The sequence below is a fragment of the Dipodomys merriami genome, unplaced genomic scaffold (genome assembly GCF_024711535.1).
Source record: "Dipodomys merriami isolate MVZ:Mamm:240054 unplaced genomic scaffold, mDipMer1.0.p SCAF_143, whole genome shotgun sequence".
NCBI lineage: Eukaryota > Metazoa > Chordata > Mammalia > Rodentia > Heteromyidae > Dipodomys > Dipodomys merriami.
Genome location: NW_027202749.1, coordinates 1364450 through 1386439, shown reverse-complemented (window position 1 = coordinate 1386439; position 21990 = coordinate 1364450). Strand labels below are relative to the sequence as shown.

Below are 21990 nucleotides of genomic sequence, written 5' to 3'. Positions count from 1 at the left end.
GTCACTTGATATTTGACAAGGAGCCAAAAATATATAGTAGAAAAAAGATAGCCTTGACAATAATCAGTGTTGGGAAAACTGCATTCATATGTAGAAAACTAAAATTGGATCCCTGTCTCTCACCTTGCACCAATATCAACTCAAAATGGATCAAATACTTCAACAATAGACCTGAAATTTTGAAACTTCCACCGGATGGAGTAGGAGAAATATTAGAACTTATGGACATGGACAGGAACTTTTTGAAAAGAATCCTAGGGACACAGCAAATAGGAGAGAGGCTTGACAAATGGGGTTACATCAGCCTAAAAAGCTAAAAGCACAGCAAAAGATACGGTTACTAAACTAGAAAGACAACGAACAGACTGGGAGAAGATCTTTACCAGCTATATATCTGACAAGGACACCATAATATACAAGGAGCTCAAGAAACTAGTATACCAATCAGTAAATTGGCAAAGGAGCAAAACAGAGACTTCTCAGAAGTAAGAATGACCAATAAGCACATAGAGGAAATGCTCAACACCCCTGGGCATAAAAGAAATATAAATCAAAGCACCATGGAGTGAGGATGGGAGGGAAAAACTGGGAGACAGTGACGAGAAGGGATGACGTTGTCAAAAAGGAAACATATTCATTACCTGGCTATGAAACTAGCCCCCTGGATACCACCTTTATGGTAACAATTAGAAGAAATCACCGTTGAGATTGCATCTCACCCCAGTTAGATTGGCCAAAATCAAGAATTTGAAGAATAACAAATGGTGGCAGGGATGTGGAGGAAAAGACACCCTAGGGCACTGTTGGAGAGGGTGTAAACTAGTACAGTGGCTCTGGAAGGCAGCTTGGAGATTGCTCAAAAGCTGAAATACAGCATTCCCTATGACCAGCCATTTCAGTCTAAGCGAGGATAACGGCAGAGGCACTGCACATCCACATTCACTGCTGTGCTGTTCGCAGTAGCCAAGCTATGGAAGCAGCCCAGGTGCCTACAACAGATGAGTGGATCCAAAAACGAGGTGCCTACACACAATGGGATTTTACTTACCCATCAGAAAGAATAAGATTATGTCATTTGCAAGGAAATGGATGGATCTAGAACAAATCCTGTTAGGGAGAATAAGCAAAACAGAGACAAATGGTGCATAATTTTCTCTCATATGTAGAAGCTAGATCTGAAATACAACTGGACATGATAACTTATACAAGGCTTTAAGTATTTACACATAAATCTACTAAAGGGAGTGCACGAAGGGGAGGAATCTAAGTGCGTAACTCCTCTGAACCTCTAAAATACCATTTATCAAAACAAAGTCCAGGGGCCTGGGAAGGTGGCTCAGTGGTAGAGCGCTTGCCTTGCATGCATGAGGCCCTGGGTTCTATTCCTTAGCACCACATAAGCAGAAAAAGCCGGAAGTGGCGCTGTGGCTCAAGTGGTAGAGCGCTAGCCTTGAGCTGAAGAGCTGAGGGACAGCGTCTAGGCTGAGTTCGGGCCCCACAACTGACAAAAAAACACCCCCCCTACCTCCAGCCCCCCCCACCCCCCCACCCCCACCAAATTCTAGGAAATGGAAACTTTTTTTCCCCTGAGGGATAAGGGAGGCACAGAAATGGAGGGAGGAGAGGTGAACAATTGCAGTCATGGTGTTCATATACACTAGGTAAAAAATGAGCTGTGTAGCTTGTGGCTAGGGTCCCCCTATGGGGCAAAGCCATTATCCAAGAGGCATTGCACTCATTGCCTGAGCCATGGAAGTGAACTCCTTGGTACGACTTCTTGATAATAACAAAAAACTAGCCTGCTGTATTTGTTCAAACCGTTAGCGAAAGCAGGTCATGTGCTGGTTGGAACTGCTTCTCCCGGGTGGAATGTGAAGTTAGCTGCTGCTGCTGCTGCTGCTTGTGACTCCTCTCCAGGTTTGTGTCTGTCAGTCTTGAGCCATAGTCAGTTTTGAAAAGCACTGCTCACAGCACTAGGTTGTCTAGATGGGTCCCCAAGTGCTTGTCTCCTCAGAGTGGGGAGTGGGGAGCTCAGCACTGCCCGTGTCATGGTGGTGGTGGGCGGTGGGGCGAGCTAGTGCCCATCATCTCACCGTGGCAGATGACTGCGGGTTGCGTGTCAGCAGGCACAAGTGGCAAAGACGTTCACGGCTGCGTACTTATTGCTCCTTGTACTCCGTCCAAGCTCCACTTTCCATAGCTTCAGACGACTTCACGTATGAAAGCAAGGAGCAGAAAAGCTGTTGGGGCCCTGTAGTGTGACGTCAGGTTGGACTCTGAGAACTTGGCGGTAACCACCATGAACGCCAGATCACACAGCTGCCGCTGAGTTCCCTGACCGTCTCTCCTCCTCTGCCTGACTTCACCCCACAGTTTGTAAAGCCTCACGTGATCAGCAAGATCACGGCACTCAGTTTAAGATCATTCATAACTCCTTACACCGTTTACCATGCTTTATGACAACATGTGTGTACTGCGTTGCTGTTGGCATCCCGTTGTTGAGCCACAGCACAGTGACTGCGTAGAGACTTTTTGGCGTAGCACATACTGGCACATCATTAAATCGTTAAATCACTTGGCTCAAGATTGAGATGAGTCATCTTCTTGACAAACACAGTCAACTATTTTTCTGAGCCAGCAATGGCTGGGGCTCTGCTGGTAGTAAAACCGCTTAGCTTTTCAAATATCAGCTCCAGGTTTCCAAAAACGTGGATCCAAAAAATAAGTCTCAAGTCCTCACCTCTTGTAGAGCCACATGTGGCTTCCAGTGACCACAGGTCCCCTCGTGGGTCCCACAGATGAAGGCAACCGGCGGGGCAGTGTTGATGCCTGCTTTCTGGTCAGTAAGAGTGAAAATCCAAAAAATCCTTCAGCACCTTTTCAGTCAGCGATCCGAGAAGAGACACGTAACACTCTAGAACAGTTTTCCTTTTTCTCCCAACACCTGTGCAGCACCCCCCCCCCCAGCTCCCTCTACTCAAGGCCCAACTCCTCTGAATGGCATCATCCCTGTCAGAGGGAGGCCTACAGAGAGCAGCTTGTGGCTCCAGACAGCCTGGGTAGGAAAGCCCCTGAGACTCATGGCCAGTTAATTACCAAAAAGTGAGACGCGTACCAGCCTTGCTCGGGGACAGCACCCAGGCCCTTAGTTCAAGCCCACGGTATCAGCGCACACACACAAACCCAACAGCACCGTTTGCCATTTCTCAGAGATCCATGTGGCAGCAACTCTTCTTTGTATCCATTTGTATGATGTCATACCACTTAAGTCTTTAATAAAACTATGCAGGTTGAGTGCGGCCAGTGATGCGACGTTTTGCTCTGATCGATTTTCTAACCCTGCATCTTGGATTTGGAACACATCCAGTGTTTGTATCCTCAGTTCCTAAGGTCCTTTTCTGGGTACATAATTTGCTTCATCTTCGGAGATTCGGTTTTTGCAAGGACTGTCGATGGTGTGGATAAAGGTTGGAGTGATTGTGTCAACACTACTGTCTTGGGTCATCAGAGGGAAGCCCACAGGTGCTTCCCAGCCTGCCCAGCGCCGAGTGTCTGAGTGACCACAGGACTAGGCAGGTGGGCTCAAGCAGCTGATGAGAAGCATGTGGGTCTGTCCTGGCTGCGTAGTGACGGGCATTCTTTGCTTGTCCCTGAAGTATTTGTTATTGTCACGATTCACTTAATTTAAATGTACATGGCTGTGAAAAAGCTCCTCGACTTGCTGAAGTTAAGTTCTGCCTGCATCTGCCTTGGCAATGACAGACTAAAGCGAGCCCCAGGGTTCTGGGGGCCTCTTCTGTTCTTGTGGAATAGGGGTAAGAGAGGGGGTAAACTTCGGGGAAAGGTTTCTAGCAGATTTGGGAGACTGCTGTTCCCATCAATGCTTGGTGACCTTTTTCTTTGCCAGGAGGATTTTTTTCCCTATGAGGTAGCTGTATTTGGGGTCGACATTATTTAGAGTGATCTTGAGGAGCTAATTGAGAAATTGAAATTTGCCTCTCTTGAGATCCAAGTTTAATACAGTCATAATCGCCAGTGGTTTATGAGTCTTGATGTCTAAATGTATTCCCAGGCTTTGCAGGGAATTATGCAGCCGTCCAGAGGCTTGTAGAGAGCGTGTGCTATGTCCTGCGGCCCAGTCAGTACGTATTAAGGGGCCCACTGCAGTCCATGAGTGCTTCCAGGAAGGGGAGGCCCCATCTTAACACATCCTGCCTTGGCTGGTAGCCAAGACACAGAGCAACACCTGTGTGTGCGGGCAGTGAGTCCCAGCCTCCGACTGGGGTGGGCTCTGCCGTGTTGGCCTGCAGCCTGCGGCTGTGGATTCATTAGCCTTTAGTTTCCCCAGTCACGTGGCTTGGTTCTGGCTAGCAAATGGCTAGCAGAGCCTGGCTCACTTTCTGCCTCTTTCCCTCCTTGTATCCTCCTGGGCCTGTGCATAGCACTGGCCGGCCCTGAGCTCCACTCTGTCCTATCATGGCTTCTCAGCTCTCTGGTGGTCCAAGGCTGCCTGGCCTTCCCCAGACAAGAATGGACTCTGGGAACCTGTGTGTGACTCTCAGGGGTCCTTGGTCAGCTCAGACCCTCTGCTGAGGGCAACATGCTGTGTCAGGGGCCAGGTCAGATAGGCAGGAAGAGAGGTGCTCCTATGCAGAGTGTCTGAGCCAGGCATGGTGGTACACACCTGTAATCCCAGCATGGGGAGGCTGAGGCTGGAGGATCTCGAGACTGAGGCTAACCTACCCAGCCGCTGCACAGTTGAGAGTGAGATCTGGGGAGAAGAGGAAGGGAAAGAACGTGGTATTTAGGTGGGGTGGAAAATCAGGGTAGTTGGGTCCTGCTCAGTGCTGGCTCTGGCCTGGAATGAGAAGAGACACATACGGTGTGTGGGAAAGGCTGGAATCCTGGGGTCTCCTTCAGGGAGGCCGGGCAGGGAGGCGGTAGAGCTGGGAGTTGGCAGTCAGCCTGGGTGGCAGGGCAGAGAGGACTGCCAGAGTAGCTCGGCGGTGGCGTGTCCCTAGCGTGCGCAGGACCTGGTTAGATCCCAGCACTGCAGCAAGAGCAGCAGCAGCAGCAGGAAACCTATGAAAACCCCTCTGTGAGCTTGAGACCTCTCACGAGGGCGAGTCCTGGCTTCCTTCCCAGGGCGCCTGCGGCTCCGCGCGATGAGCTTGGGCTGGGCGGGGCTCAGTCTCCCTCTCGTGGTTTGACAGGGGGGGGAACATGTGCACCGGGGTGTCAGGGAGGTGGTTCACCAGGGCTCCACACGGGGACAGCTGGACAGCCAGCTGCAGGTGGCTGGTCTTTTTCCGGCCCGGGCCCTGAAGGCGCAGCAGCTGGGAAAAGCTGTGCGTTGACCCTGGCACCCTGAGGCTGGTGGCCGTGGGGGCGGTGGTCCCCGCAGCCATGGGCCTGTCCTGTCCCCAGATCCTGCCACTTCTGCTCAAAGCAGCAGGATTGAGGTCAAGGTGCGGCCTAGGGCCAAAGTCCATTCTGCTGACCCTGTCCTGAGGCTTTGTTGTGGGGGTGTGACTGTCATAAATCAATGCATTTCCAAATGGAAAACAGCTCACGCCACCGCCATGCTCCTAAAGAAAAGCATATTCTCTAGGGTCAGACATGTCCAGTACCAAGTGAAGCCACAGAAAGGCCAGAAAGACGTGCTGGCAGCCTGTCTCTCCTGGAGTGAGGAAGCCATGTGGACCACAGGGCAGAGCAGGAAAGTGAGCATTAGCGTGGGATTCCATCATCCCAGTACTAAACAGACTACCACAGAGGGGCAAATACAGGTAATACTATAGTGAGGAAATTATCGGTGCTGGGAAGGTGGCTCAGTGGTAGAGCGCTCACCTCGCATACATGAGGCCCTGGGTTTGATTCCTCAGCACCACAAAAGCAGAAAAAGCTGTAAGTGGTGCTGTGGCTCAAGTGGTAGAGCACTAGCCTTGAGCTGAAGAGCTGAGGGACAGTGCCCAGGCCCAGAGTTCAGCCCCACGACCAACAACAAAAAAAGAAGTGATCGATTTTAGAAATATATAAAAGCTATCGCAAGTCACTTAGAAAAAGAAAGGGAAACATGGCTGAAGGCCATGGTTCCATTAGGGTTGGGTTTGTGGGATGCAATAGGAAAGGAAAGCAGCCCCTTGCACTCCACACTACTTAACTGCCCCCTCCATTCTGTGGCTTGTATTTCCTGACCACTATGGCTGCTGAGGGCCGGCCATCATGTCTGCATACACCCTCCATATATCCCTTTGGTTAGAACCGAATCTCAAGGCCATACTTAGCTGCAAGGCAGGCTGGGAAATACCAGCCGCGTAAGCACTGAAAATTAGGTGTCTTGCTGCAGTAAAAAAGACCAAAATGGCTATAGGTCAAATACAGTTGGTTACAGACACAATTAGCAGAGTAACTGTGCTAAGAGTTCGCCCCTAGTGGCCACAGGTGGTTGTGGACTTGAACTGTAGACAGATTGAAACCCCGACTGAACTCGGTGACCCACATTTCCTGGTTCTGGGTCCTGGCCCTTTCTTGCCAAGTGTGCTCCACCTCCCTGGGCTCAGCCCGTGGGATGCCACTGTAGGAGGTTGGGGGAGGGCAGGGAGGGGAACTCGCCATCACCTCCAGACCAGGCTCTCCTGGCTGGCTTCCAGGCAACACCTTTTCTGCCTCTGTCCTTCAACCCCGGGCTGGAGCCGCTTTTCTTTCTTTTTTTTAGAAAAACTTTTTTTTTTATTGTGAAAATACCATACAGAGGGTTACAATTACATGCAAAGGTAATTAGTGCATTTCTTATCAAGCATTGTTGCCTCCTCCTTTGTTTCCCCTTCCCATCCCTTCCCATCTCCCCCCCACCCCCCACCATAGTTGTAAAGTTTGTTTTTCGACCTAATGACTTGTCTTGTACATCTCATTGTTGCAGTGGGTCCACCTGTATCCCTATTTAAATGATTTGTTTTTTCCCTTCCCCTCCACAAATTATACCAATATCAAATACAGTGAAAGCAGGGGTTATACCGTGGGGGAGGGACATACAAAGCAACAAAGAAATCATCTTATAAATATGTTAAAAACAATCACAAAGCCGGGCGCTGGTGGCTCACGCCTGTAATCCTAGCTACACAGGAGGCTGAGATCTGAGGATCGCGGTTCAAAGCCAGCCCGGGCAGGAGAGACCGTGAGACTCCTATCTCCAATAAACCACCAGAAAACCGGAAGTGGCGCTGTAGCTCAAGTGGTAGAGCGCTCGCTTTGAGCTGAAGAGCTGAGGGACAGCGCCCAGGCCCAGAGTTCAAGCCCCACGACCGACAAAAAAAAAAAAAAAAAAACAATCACAAGAAAGAAAAAACATTTGAATACTTATCTGGGGTTCATTTCACCTAACATCACATTATCTGACCTTTCCTGCTTGACTCATACATATACTAGATATTGCAAATAAGGGAAACCATGGGACCTATGTTTCTTTGGGCCTGGCTTACTTCACTTAATATAATTTTTTCCAAGTCTTTCCATTTCCTAACAAATGGGGCAATGTCATTCTTTCTGATGGAGGCATAGAATTCCATTGTGTATATATACCACATTTTCTTGATCCATTCATCTACTGAGGGGCATCTGGGTTGGTTCCATATCTTAGCTATGGTAAATAATGCTGCAATGGACATAGTTGTGCTGGTAGTTTTAATATGGTCTTGTTTGCGAACATTTGGGTAAATGCCCAAAAGTGGGATTGCTGGGTCATAGGGGAGCTCTTATCTTAACCAAAGAAGTGAAGGATCTCTATCATGAAAACTTTAAAAACCTGAAAAAGGAAATCAAAACAGAACTTAGAAAGTGGCAAAACCTCCTATGCTCCTGGATTAGAAGGATCAACATTGTGAAAATGGCAATACTTCCCAAGGCTATCTACAAATTCAATGCAATACCCATCAATATTCCAACCTCATTCTTCAAGGAAATAGAAGAGGCAATCCAAAAATTCATATGGGACAATAAAAGACCCCGAATAGCAAAAACAATCCTTAACAGAAAGAACAGTGCTGGAGGAATATCAATACCAAATTTCAAACTCTACTACAAAGCCACAGTAATCAAAACAGCTTGGTAGTGGCACAAAAACAGACCTCAGGACCAATGGAATAGAATTGAAAACCCAGAAATGAACCTACAGACCTATAGCCATCTAATCTTCGATAAGGGAGCTAAAAAAATAGAATGGAAGAAAGCCTCTTCAATAAACGGTGCTGGCAAAACTGGTTAATCACTTGTAGAAAACTAAAGCTAGATCCTTATATATCACCTTGCACCAGAATCAACTCCAAATGGATCAAAGACCTCAGAGTCAAAGCAGACACTCTGAAAACATTACAGGACGGAATAGGAGAAACCCTAGGTCTCCTTGGCACAGGCCGAACTTTTCTTGAAAGAGACCCAGAAACAGCAAATCAAAGAAAGTTTGGACAAATGGGATTGCATGAAATTGCAGAGCTTCTGCATGGCAAAGGACATAGCTAGCAACATCAATAGAAAGCCCATGGATTGGGAGAAGATCTTCACTACAGTGGACAAGGGTCTCATACCTGGAACTCAAAAAATTAAATCCCCAACAACAAATCCTCAAAGAAACAACTGCCCAATAAATAAGTGGGCTAAAGACTTAAGGAGAAACTTCTCTGAAGAGGAAAGAAGGATGGCCAATAGACACATGAAGAAATGCTCAACCTCCCTAGCCATAAAAGAAATGCAAATCAAAACAACATTGAGATACCACCTCACCCCCGTTAGAATGGCTATACTCAAGAACTCTAATAACAACAGATGCTGGAGGGGATGTGGACAGAAGAGAGCCTTACTGCATTGTTAGTGGGAGTGTAAACTTGTTCAACCACTTTGAAAAGCAGTATGGAGGTTCCTCAAAAGACTCCACATAGAGCTCCCCTATGGAGCCACTTTTGTTAGGGCCAGTCTTGCTGGTTTCTCAGGTAATTCCCTGCATGGCACACTCTGATTTGGGTCCTAGCAGGATTTTTTTTTTTTTTTTGGGTCCGGTCGTGGGGCCTGAACTCTGGGCCTGGGCGCTGTCCCTCAGCTCTTCAGCTCAAGGCTAGCACTCTACCACTTGAGCCACAGCTCCACTTCCGGCTTTTTCTGCTTATGTGGTGCTGAGGAATCGAACCCAAGGCCTCAGGCATGCAAGGCAAGCGCTCTACCACTGAGCCACCTTCCCAGCCCCCTAGCAAGATTTCTGTGTTCTGTTTGTGATCTCACATGTGTTAGTTTTGTCACTGTAACAAAATAGCTGAGATGGTAAGCTTTTTTCTTGTTCATTCATTAGTTGGACAAGGAGGGGTGTCATTGCGTCTTTCCCTGCCTGTATACCATGTATTCCATTAACTGAGATGATGGACCCAAAAACAAAACAAACAAACAGATGATGGGCTTGTAAGGAGGAAGTTCATTGGCCTGTCCTGGAGGTCCAGTCCATGACTGCTTGTAAGGAGAAAGTTCATTGGCCTGTTCTGGAGGTCCAGTCCATGACTGCTTATAAGGAGAAAGTTCATTGGTCTGTTCTGGAGGTCCAGTCCATGACTGCTTGTAAGGAGAAAGTTCATTGGCCTGTTCTGGAGGTCCACTCCATGACTGGTTGGCCTTGTGCTTCTGTCCAATGGTGAGGCTGCCCATTGTAGTAGAGCAAACGTCGCCTCGGCCTCCTGGAAGCAGCGGGGAGGAAGAGGAGGCTACGGTCCCACAATCCCCTTCATGGGGAACCCCCTCCCACCCCCCCATCCTGCAGACCTCACAGCTGGCCCCTCCTCATGAGAGTTCCATGCTCTCCCAGTAGCACAGCCCCCGGACCAGCCTCTGCAGTGAGGGGCGTGGGGAACACTCAGCATCCCAACTCTGCATTGTTTGGCACAAGCACAAACGTGCAATGTCGGCGTGGCGAGGAGGGCTGGGCCCTGCTCAGCTCTTCCAGCCTTTCAGAACACAGTATTTGTCGTCAGTGTGTGAGAAAAGACAGAACTGTGCACCCACCGCTTGGGAGCAGTTGCGCAGGTATGAGGCACAGATGGGTTGTTTCATACCGTCTGCTTGTGGCACTGGGAGGCTGGCATGGCTTTCCCTTTGAAAGCCACACTCCTGGGGCAGCGGAAAGGTCAGTGGAGCGGCTGCTCAGCCAAGCACTGCACAGGCACTGTGTGTGCCCCGCGCAGAGAGCCGCTGAGAAATGGAATCTACAGGCCAGTTTCATTTTTAAAAATGTGAGTGTAGGGCTGGGCATGGTAACTCACACCTGTAATATCGAAATGATATGTAATATTCTGAAGGCAATGATGGGAAGGTTGAGTTTGAAGCCAGAATAGGAAAAAAGTCAAATGAGACCCAATTTATAAAAGCATGCCTATAAACCCAGCTACTTGAGAGCTGATAGGAGGGTTGAGGTCCAGGACTGGCTCCAGGCAACAGCCTGAGACCCTATCTGAAGGTTAACAGAAGCAAATGGGCTGGAATGGGCTGGGGGCGAACCATAGGCTTCCAGAACCCCGGGGAAGGGGACAGGGCCACCCATGGCACCACAGGTTTAATTACATGCTGATGCGGTCTGCTTGATCTTTGCTCTGACTTCTTTGGGCCTTCTGCAGGAATAGACCATAAAATCCACAGGTAGGATTCATGGGCCTGAGGGCGGGGAGAGCATCCCCGGGGTTTCACCCAGCCTGAGAGGACCCAAGAGAGTGGACACCTTCTTGCCTGTCTCTTGTGGGTGGTGGCTGTGGGGCCCACCTTGCCCCTTGCCAAAGCCCTCTGGGGTAAAGATGAGGCGCCGGGCTCCCAGACTCAGGGCGGAAGGCCACAGGGTTAATGGTGCCTCGGCACTGGGTACTGTTCAGCATTTTCCTACCTTTTACAAGGAATACTTGTGAGTCCTGTGTTTAACGCAGCTGTGGGGACCTGGTCATTACAAAGGCTTCAGCATAGCTTGCTTTTGGAGGCTGGAAGGTGCGATCGATGGGAGCTCCTGTAGAGGGCGGTGCTGGACGGGCGTGGGGGCCCATGTCTGCCAGGACGCAGTGGGTCTTGTGTCAGGTGGGCTGTGGTGTGGCTCTGCCCGGATCCCTGGAGGCTCCAGGGCGGCACTGTGAAGGTGCCCAGGTGCCTTGGGGCTGACCCAAGAGATGGCCGTGGGGCTGTGGACACGGGGTAGGTGTTGGGTCTGGGCCGGTGATGTCTTAGTTCCAGAAGGAGCCCTGAGGACAGGGACTGGGTTGGGGAGTGTGCAGTTCACGGGTGGCGTGGGCAGTTCCCAATTCCCCCCGCCTCCCCCCTCCCCCGGGGTGGGGCTTGCCCTGATGCTTAACTCTGGATGTTGAAACTCAGGATGTCTCTCCTCCCTCCACAATGGGAAGATGCCTGTCGGGCATTTAGGCAGAGGGCTGAACGCGCTGGAGGTGGAGCCGGAGGGCGCTGGACCTGCCTGGGGAATGGAGGGAAGGAAGGAAGGGGTCAGGTGACAGGTGCTGTGGACAGTTGGGCTGTTGGTGCTGACAGTGGGGTGTGGGGGGGCTGATGGAGGGGCGGTTTGAGGGGCGCCCGGCAGGCCTGGGGTGGCATCTGCGTGACTGTCGGGACTGACTCCTGCTTTCTTTGGTGGCACTGGGGTTTGAACTCAGGGCCTCAACACTTCCTAGGCAGGTGCCACGCCCAGGCCTTGTTTGTTTTCCAGAGAAGCGTTGGGAATTTTGCTCAGGGTGGACATCAGATAGCCGCCCTCTTCCCACTCTCACACACCTGGGCTTACAGGTGTGTGCCACCACGGCAGGCTGCGTCGTGGTTTGGGTTGTTAGAAATAAAGCTGCAGTGAGCATTTGTGTGCATGTCTGTGTGTGCGTGTGCCCTCGGGCCCCGTATGGGGCCGGCAGGGGCAAATCATCCAAATCACAAATGCCGTCCCTTTGTGCTTCTGAACATGCCTGAAAACACCACTGTCTTTCCAAGTCCCACCTCCACCTGGGCACAGGCCGCCGCGACGCTCAGGTGTCTGTGCCGCCGTCTGTGTGTGGCGCGCGGTCGGTAGAAGCCTGGTCTGCGGCTAGACTTTCCATTTCTGAGCGGGGTCTTCGGAAAAACAAACTTCAACGCAGTGAGATCCCACTTATAGATTTTTTTCTCTTTCCTAATTCATGAGTTTGTGTGTGTGTGTGTGTGTGTGTGTGTGTGTGTGTGTGTGTGTGTGTGAGAGAGAGAGAGAGAGAGGGAGAGAGAGAGAGAGAGAGAGAGAGACAGAAGACAGACAGACAGACAGACAGATAGAGACAGAGACAGAGAGAGCGCTATTTAAGAAATCCCTGCCCCCAAGAACAGGAAGATGTTTAGAGCTTTTTTTTTTTTGTGAAGTATGATATGAAATGCGGTTCAAAACACCCTGGGTCAGGTCTGTGTCAGGGTCACACTGTCCACTGTGGGTCAGGTCAGGTCAGGTCTGTGTCAGGGTCACACTGTCCACTGTGGGTCAGGTCAGATCAGGTCTGTGTCAGGGTCACACTGTCCACTGTGGGTCAGGTCTGTGTCAGGGTCACACTGTCCACTGTGGGTCAGGTCAGATCAGGTCTGTGTCAGGGTCACACTGTCCACTGTGGGTCAGGTCAGGTCAGGTCTGTGTCAGGGTCACACTGTCCACTGTGGGTCAGGTCAGGTCTGTCAGGGTCACACTGCCAGCTGTGGGGCTGTGTAGTAGACAGGAAGTGCTGCCACGTCTGAGTCTGGCTATTGGAGAGATTCCGGCACGGAGGTTTGCCTGTGCCCACTCTCCTGCCCTCCGCCATCTCCTCACCAGAGCCTATCAACTGGGCTCCTCTGGGGACACGGCTGAGATTGGCCCTACACCCTTCGCCCCGTCAACTCGCCCACACCTAGACCTTCCCGAGGTGGCTGCTTAGCAGCCAGCCAGCGGTGGAGGTGGCTGGTCACCAATGGCTGGGCCCAGCTGCTCTCCAGGTCTGTCCCCAGGACAGAGGGCTGGGGGTTGGAGAGGTGGGGTGAGCACAAGAGAGTCAAGCGTTGGGTTATTCCTGTTCACGGAGGATGGCCTCAGGCCTTCAGTCCTTCTGAGTGCTGGGGTTGAGATGTGTGCTCCCAGACCTGGAGCAGGCATGGGACGCTTTCATTACGTACCCCGTTGGTAAGGGAGTCATTTTACTCCATTTTCTGTTTTGTGGGTTTTTTTTTTCCTCCCTGACTTGAGCATCTGCTCTGAATTAGTTCTCCACAGTTCCTCCCAGCCAGACACCCATTCCATTCTCTGCTGCCATATGTTGAGCCTCCCGAATACCCTACTCTATTTTCTCCTCTAAGAATGCATTAAAGCCAAGCACAGAAGCTGGGGCTCAGACGGTAATCCTAATGCTCAGGAGGTGAGATTGTTAGGGTCTGGATCTAGTCAGAAAAAAGTTTGCAAGACCCATTCTTTTGCTGTGTCCAGCTGGACACAGTGGTGTGTTCCTAGTCACTGGGACACGTCCAGGCATGTGATGTCTCAAAAATAGCCAGCAGAGATGGGCAGACATTCCTGGATACTCAGGAGACTGAGCTCTGAGCATGACAGTTTGAAGCCAACCTGGGCAGGAAAGTCTGTGAGACTCCTACTTTCAGTTAACTACTAAAATCTAAAAGTGGAGTTCTACCCCGAGTGGTAGAGTGCCAGCCTTGGGCAAAAAAGCAAAGGGACAGTGCCCAGGTCCTGAATTCAAGCTCCAGTACAGGCATGTGTATGTGCATACACATGTGCACACAAGCATACACACACACGCGCGCAACCACTAGTACAGGCATGTGCATGTGCATATACATGTGCACACAAGCATACACGCACACACGCATACATACACGCACGCACGCACACACACGCACAGGAGGCCTGGCTCAGTAGCAGCAGTATTTGCGTAGTAAGTGCAAGGACTCAGCTTCAAACTCCAGTACTGAAAACAAAATGCAGCCCAGGCTCTTCTGCACACAATGTCTGTCCTCTCCTGGAGCAGCACAAGGCCAGAGACCTTGTTCTCCAGAGCAGCTGCTTTTAAGGAATTGCGGCTTGTCTCTTCCATTGATGCCATCCATGGTGATTTTGTCCTCAGACCAGGGCCTCTACGTTTTATTTCCTTTATTTGATTATTTGAACAACAGCACAGCATGAAAGGACATGTGGCGGGGGCGGGGCAGACGTGGTCACAGGGGTAGGGGCTGCTTGGCATTCTCAGGCTCCTCTGCCCTCTGCCCCCACCTTATTCCCTGACCTCTTCTCTTCTCCACGATGCCCAGCCATTCCCCCCCCCGCCCCGCCCCCTCCCCGACCCAGGCTGGGCTGTCCCTGCTGCTTTCAGGTACGGGACGGCCTCCCCTTCTCTACCCATGGAGCTGCTCAGTCAAGAGCAAGGGGCACTCAAGAGCCGCCAGGCCCGAGCCACAAGGCGGAAACCAGGGCTGCCACCCCTGCGCGTGGCTCACTCAGCCACACATGGCTTGCTCGCTTTATGTGTCAGTTGATTAAAAGCTCAGCTCTGTGCCCTCTTCAGTCACCTCAAACCCGCCCTGCTTCCTGGATGCCGCCAGCCTGTGGCAGCGGCTCAAGAGGGTGAGTGGCAGCCTGGGGCCCCCGCTAGCCCCGTGGGGACGGGTGGGTGGCTGTCCTTGCATTTCAGAAGCATCGGCAGGCCTGCGGAGTTGGGAAGGGAGGTGGCTGCAGTTGGCTCCCCGCGGCCGAGCGCACTCCGCTGGTGAGCCGCGCTTTACCCTCCACCTGCTGCTGCCCCTCAGGCTGCTGCAGCGGCCCAGGCCCATCCCCGGCGGGTCCTGGGGCTCCTGGGGCTCTGGCCCCGCTGCTGCCGCAGGTTGCATATTCTGCAGTAGTCTTGGCTTGGCGCTTGCAGACAATACTTGCCTGGGAGCTGTATTTGAAAATCCATCTTCCAGGCTGGGAAGGTGGCTCAGTGGTAGAGCGCTTGCCTTGAGCTGAAGAGCTGAGGGACAGTGCCCAGGCCCAGAGTTCAGGCCCCACGACCGGACCCCCCCCCCAAAAAAAGAAAGAAAATCCATCTCCCGGGCTGGGAAGGTGGCTCAGTGGTAGAGCGCTAGCCTTGCATGCAAGAGGCCCTGGGTTTGATTCCCCAGCACCACATAAGCAAAAAGAAAAAAGCCGGAGGTGGCGCTGTGGCTCAAGTGATAGAGTGCTAGCCTTGAGCTGAAGAGCTGAGGGACAGCACCCAGGCCCAGAGTTCAGGCCCCACGACCGGACCCCCCCCCCAAAAAAAGAAAGAAAATCCATCTCCCTCCTGGAAACCCATTGTGCTAGTGGCTCTGGAGGCCCAGGCAGGAAGATTGCCTGAGGGCAGTGTTTTTTGCTTTTGGGGGGGGGGGTCCAGTCGTGGGGCCTGAACTCTGGGCCTGGGTGCTGTCCCTCAGCTCTTCAGCTCAAGGCTAGCACTCTACCACTTGAGCCATAACGCCACTTCCAGCTTTTTTTCTGTTTTGCTTATGTGGTGCTGGGGAATCGAACCCAGGGCCTCAGGCATGCAAGGCAAGCTCTACCACTGAGCCACCTTCCCAGCCCCGAGGGCAGTGTTTAAGGACAGTCTAGGCACCATAGGAGCACCCTTTCTCCCAAAGGAAAGGAAGAGAAAGGAATGGGAGAGAGAAAGGAAAGGGACCCTTGTTGTAAGCGCTGTACAACAAAGGCCAGGCCCGCCGCTCCCCAGGAAGGGGTGTCTTGGCAGAAAAGGGGACATTCTTCTGCTCCCACACACAGCGGTCCTGGGTGGGGGACTGGCTTCTCTGCAGCTTCTCTTTCCTGGGTGGGATCTATCTCCACACGAGAGCTGACGCCCTGGTTCCAAGCGCGCTCCTCACCGTGCCACCGTGCCCGGAATGGGCTCGTCCACAACTGCAGCCAGCACGCTCTGCCCAGCACTGCGGGCCTGAGGGGAGTGCTCTGAGCCGGCAGCGACCCGGGCTGGGAGAGGAGTGCTGGCAAGACGGAGGGACAGCGTTGTTTCTATTTCAGTGTCCACATTGGCCCTGCAATCACAGCCGCCCAGCACGGACGCTCCCGGCTGTCGGGCGGCTGGGGCGCCTGCAGGTTGGTCGAGGCATGTTCTTGGCAAACATCATTTTGGGCACCAATGGAAGCTCAGCGAGGAGGAGAGAGTGGGAGGGAAGGAGGGACACTGTCCAGGAAGAACTGTACTCTTCACCTGACTGACATAGCCATAGCCCCTCTGTGCCTCCTCACCTTTGTGACAGCAGAAAAACTCAAAACAAAAAACATGAAATCATCTTCCCAAAAACAACCTAAAGCCTGGCACTGGCAGCTCACGCCTGTCATCCTAGCTACTCAGGAGGCTGAGATCTGAGAATTGTGGTTCAAAGCCAACCCAGGCAGGAAAGTCTGTGAGACTCTTATCTCCAATAAACCACTAGAAAACTGGAAGTGGTGCTGTGGCTCAAGTGGTAGAGCACTTGCTTGAGCTGAAGAGTGCACAGACAGCACCCAGGCCCAGAGTTCAAGCCCCACAACTGACAAAAAAAAACCCCACAAACAAAGAGCCTAGTGAGCCTCTGGGAACTGAGCGTGAATCTCCAGTGTGAATAAGGTTTTATGACTATTTTTTTTTATCCGGAGTGACTGGACGTTGCAGTCAAATGTTGTTTGTTCAGATGGGGGCCGCATCTTTCTGGATGTTCCTTCCCGGTTGGACTTGGGGCTCAGGGCTTGGATTCCAGACTGGACCAGAAGCAGGGAGGGGCCTGCTCTGCCTTGTTCTGCCCGGAGCGAGTCTGTGGCCAGGCTGGCAGGGGGCCACCAGGCAGCACAGGGACATTGGGCGGACGGGAGGAGCTCAGGGTGACCTCGCAGGTCCCACACTCCTGAAAGGCCTCACAGGTCCTGTTGCGAGTGCCCAGATTCTCTCAGCAGGTGCCAGGAGGCCCAGCTCCTTTTTTGTCCTCCTGCCCCCTGGACAGCGTGGGGGATCCAGGACCTCCTGTCTTCCTAGCCGCCCTGGGTGAGTGCCCCACCCTCTTCTCACCCTTGTCAGCCCAAGCCCCGGGTGGCCCCCACCCGTGCTCTGCCCTTCCGCCTCCGTGGCCTGGGCAGCTTGGGGAGTGGGTGCTTATGCTGAGCATGGGCATCTTCCCTGGGGCAGCCCAGGTGCACCACCTGGTGGCGCCCCATGCCAGGTCCTGCCCTGCTGTGGCTGGGGGGGAGCAGAGCCCAGGCTCCCCACAGGCCACTCTGCGGAGGGCAGGGTGGTCAGGGCAGAGGCCTTCGCCAGCCGCCTTCTGCACAGCTGCTGTGCGTATGATGACGGCTTCGTGGCCAGGCCCCACGCGTTTCAAGGCCACTTTGCAGAGTGGTCTGAGGTGGAGTGTGTGACAGGGCAGGGTCCGGAGCTGGAGCCCCGGGGCCTGGGCCCACCTGGAGCCCACAGGCCCTTTGTCTTTAGGTCTGAGACCTGGACTCGAACTCTCACACTCATTGGCTAGTGCTCTACCAACTGAACCATGCCTCCAACCCCATAAAGGCTTATTTTTTTTCTTTTTCCTCCCTTCCTTCTTCCCTTCCTTCTTTTCCTTCCCTTCCTTTCCTTCCTTTTCTTCCCTTTCTTCCTTCCCTTCCTTCCCTCTCTTCTTTTTCTTTTTAAAATGCATACCCTTCCCGCAGGGCCTTGTTTCTCTAAACACACTGTGGGGAGCGCTCGTTCCTGTCCTACCCTAGGAACAGCACACTAACTGATGGGAGGGCACGAGCTCCTCAGCCAGTGCCTGCGCCCGTGCCTCTTTGAGAGGGCTTTGTGGAGGGCAGGCTGTGTCCTTGCGGCAGGTGAGCTCCTGCTGGTCCGGCTGGCCAGGCAGCAGTGAGGCAGACTGGCCGGGGTCCTGGGTCAGGCTGGAGGCCGGCGCAGGAGGCTGACTGTCCTCGGGTGCTTGGGTGGGGTAAGTGGGCCCGCAGGTGGGTAGGGACCCCCTGAGTGCTCAGAATTGACATGGTGTCCATGCAGGCCGACCTACTACTGTGTGTGGGCTCTGGACGTCCCAGTCCTGTTCCCAGACGTGCCCCGAGCCAGAGACCACACACGGGAGAGCCCAGACCTTGAGCTGCCGAGCCCCAGCCCAGTGATAGTGGCCCGGTGCAGCTTTGCTTACCTCGGCCTCCTTTTCTTTGAGACAAAGTCTCACTGTATAGCCCAGGGGTGGTCTTGAACCTGTGGTCCTCCAAGACTCCAGAAAGCTGTCCCAGCAGATCGGGTCTCCACGTTGCCCCACTGAATACAGTGGCTGAGAGGAGTCGGCAGAGCTTCTGGGGACCGAGGAGCAGCCCCAGGGCGTGAGGGATGTTCCTTACTAGGATGCGCCCTTCCAGGAGGAGATGCCAGAGCCCAGGCCGCCCTGGGCTGCCTCTTGCTGCCCTGTGACCTTCATCCCAGCAGTTCTGCAGTGAAGACTGAGAGCTCCTGCGAGAGGGACAGAGACGGAGGGTTTGAGGCGCAGGATCTGCAGGATCTGCAGGGTGAGGTGGCGCGGGCTGCTCTCTCAGATGCGCTGTGTTTAAGTTGTGGCTGGGCTCTGTCTCCCCGTCCGGCCCTGACCAGGCTCTGGGTCCCTCCCAGGACCCAGGAGGAAGCAGCTGGCACTGGTGGTGACTCTCCAATCAAGGTGTGTGGCAGGTTTGAGGAGATCATGGGCCTGGCGGCAGATGCAGAGCAAGGCTTCCCATTCCAGCCCAGATGACACAGGACGCTGGCACCCGCGTCCTGAGAGTGGGCCTGGCAGGGGCCTGGCGGGAGCCTCAGCAAAGGCCAGGCTAGGAAGCTGCCGGCATGATGACCGGCGGGCCCGCTCCAGGTCCCCTCCCAAAGGCAGGATGAAGAAGGGGGGTGGAAGGGCATGGACCAGCCGCTGTTCCTCAAGGGGCCAGAGGGACAGCAGGCTGTCTCCAAGTGATTACAGGAGTGAGCTCCAGACCCATTGAGGGGAGGCTGATACACTCTGGGCCAGTGGCCTTGGCAGCCCTGGGGGGTCCTGAGGCCCAATTTGGGGCTCAGTGGTACAGTCGGCGGCAGGCCTGCAGGAGGGCCTAGGTGGGCTGTGGGGGTGGCGAGCATTTTGGCCCCGGGGACCTGTTTTTGATCCCTCGCTGGTTGAGGGCTGGCCTGGCAGCTGCCATGCTGGGGCTGTGGGTCACCTGACTGTGGGAGCCACAAAGCCAGATGCCAACAGAGGCCTTCCTTGGCCACTTACGGTGCTCTTGGATTTCTGACCCTGAGTGTGAGGTCGAGGGCCTTCCTCGAGAGCAGGCCCAGGGCTGGCGAGGGTCCAGTGGGCACCTTGGGCCCCTGACCCCCGGGGTCTGGCCAGCGTGTCCCGCCGAAGTCTGTGTCTGGCCACCATCTTTGAGTATCTGCTAAGATCAGGAAAGCAAGTGCCCTGGGGCCACCAGCACTACTGAGTAGTAGGGTGATCGGCCCAAGACTGGCCGTGTAGGGTGGTCTGTCTGGGAACTGGTGTTCCAAGTCTGGGTGGTGTCTACAGACATCTGCTGGGGGCGTGTGCCCCATGGGCCTCCAGGCCTCACGCCCTGGGCTCAAACCTGAGGTGGAGGATGTGTCCGCTGGTCTACTGGGCCACCTGGCCGGCCATCTGTCCCACCCGCCTGTCCTACCTTGCCCATTGGTGGTGCTGCTCCCCTCCCAGGGCCTGGCCAGGCCCGTGGTGCTGCTGCTCGAGCAGCCCGGTGTCCTTTCAGGCCCTCAGACGTGGTGTTGAAGGGTCCAGGCTGGACCTCCAGCGCGGAGGTCCACGCTGACACACCGTTCCCTGGGAGGCACCCAAGCAGCGGGGCTGTGGGGCTCGGGGCTCTGCCCTGGACGGCGCGTGGCGGCCAGGAACTGTCCAGGCCAACGGTGCGAAGTGTGCGGAGCCCTGAGTCAGCATGGCCTGAGCCCTCAGAGCTGCCAGGAAACCAGCGCCACCCGGTGCTGGTGCCAGGAGGCCTGCGGCAGGGCCCGCCTCGCCACGCTGCAGCCCGCGTCCCGCGCCGGGACTCGGCACAAACGGACAGCCCAGCAGGTCTGTGTCGGCCCATCCGCCTTGTGTGTCTGAGCTCAGAGCTGCTTTCTGATTGCCTTTGTCAAAGACCCTGTTTGTTCTGTGAGTCTTCGGAGCAAATGCTTTTTTCATGGCTTTATTTTTGTCTTTTTTTTTTTGGTTGTGGGGCCTGAACTCTGGGCCTGGGTGCTGTCCCTCAGCTCTTCAGCTCAAGGCTAGTGCTCTACCACTTGAGCCACAGCGCCACCTCCGGCTTTTTTCTTGTTGCTTATGTGGTGCTAAGGAATTGAACCCAGGCCCTCAGGCATGCAAGGTGAGCATTCTACCACTGAGCCACCTTCCCAGCCCGTCTTCTAATTTCTTGTTTTACACTGTGCATTGTACACATTTTAATAAGGTCATCCCTGTTTAACGTCATTTGTTTCCTGTGTGTTGTGGACTTTACTTAGGAATATTAAAAAGAAATCAAATGTAGTGTTAAAAATCTAGTGCTAATTTAGCCAGGCACTGGTAGCTCACTCCTGTAGGTTGAGGTCTCAGGATTGTGATTCCAAGCCAGGTCAGACAGGAAAGTCTGTAAGACTCTTTATCTCCAGTTGACCACCAAAAAGCTGGAAGTGGAGCCATGGCTCAAGTGGTAGAGCACTAGCCTTGAGCAAAAGCACCCAGGAACAGCGCCTAAGCCCTGAGTTCGAGCCCTAACCCCTCTGGCTGCAGCTGGTGGTTACTGGGACAGTCCTGTGGGGGAGATGTGTATGAGCTGGGGTTACCTCACCAGTGTAGCGCTGTGTGATGAAGGCAATTGCTTGTTTCCTACCTGTATACTTAGAAATGGAAATTTGGTGCCCAGATTTTTCTTCTGGATGCTGTTAATCAGAACACACTGAATCTTGTTGGTTGTATGAGTTCATTTCCATGGACCCTGCTTGGGGGCTTCCTCTCACAGTGTCTCAGGTCTTGGGGTTATGACTGACATAGGAAGAAGACTCGTTCTGGCTCCTAGCTGCTCCCACCCAGGGACACTGCAAGAGACACACGGGAACTTTGAATTCTGTCTGAAATACCAGTCCTGCGGGGGTGAGAGCTGGCTCAGTGGAGAACTGAAAGTTTAAAATAGCATGGGCCTTTTGTATTTTCATAACTTTTTTTTCCTGAATACTCTTCATTTCTTCTTCTCATCCTGTGTGGGGGTTGTGGGGGAGAGAGAAGGGGAGAGCAGTGATCTAGCTCTTTGCCGTTAGTCCACCTATCTACAGGTCTGGTGTTAAGGGCTTTGGTTTACTGAAATCAAAGCCAGGTAAAACCAGTGTTTGCCTCTGCCCCACGCCGTGCCTTTGTTCTCAAGCAGAGATTTAGTCTTCTGGAGACATCGTTGCTTTTCCAGTGCCCCAAATTCAGTACCTGGCCTGGTTGCTGGGCAGATGGCGCCCATCGGTGAGCCGCAGCTGGGCTGTGTAGCACGCAGAGGGTGGTGCTGCCTGCTGAGTTTCAGTCCAGCTCTGAGGGCAGCGCTGGGCTGCGGAGAGCGTCAGCTGCGGGGCTCTCAGCACTGGCCCCTCCTCCCCGCCCCCCATGCGTACAGGGGAGCCGGTTGGCTTGGAGTCAGAGGAGGTGTGGCTCTGGCGATCTGAGTGATGGCCTCACCTTGGGCGTCAGGTGCGTGGGCCCAGAGTCAGGCACGGGGTGCTACCTGTCAGCTGGTAACCCAGCGCTGCCCCTGGCTGCCCTCTGCCAGGGCACAGGAGGGTGTGGGGGGGGCAGGCTTCATCTGAAAGCAGAGAGCTGGGCTCTGTGTTCACCAGTGAGGCGACAGCTTTGGGCCTCAGAGAGGGAGGGCAGGGACTGGGCCTCACTCTGGACAGGAGAGGCGGAAACCTGCCTGCGGCCCCG

The 21990-nt window shown here is 53.6% G+C and overlaps 1 protein-coding gene across 3 annotated transcripts in view; it reads left to right on the top strand.

Annotated features, from left to right (window-relative positions):
- The window catches only part of Zfyve28 (zinc finger FYVE-type containing 28), a 90255-nt gene that overhangs the window by 19148 nt on the left and 49117 nt on the right, over positions 1–21990 (top strand). The gene's annotated exons all lie outside the window — the stretch shown is intronic.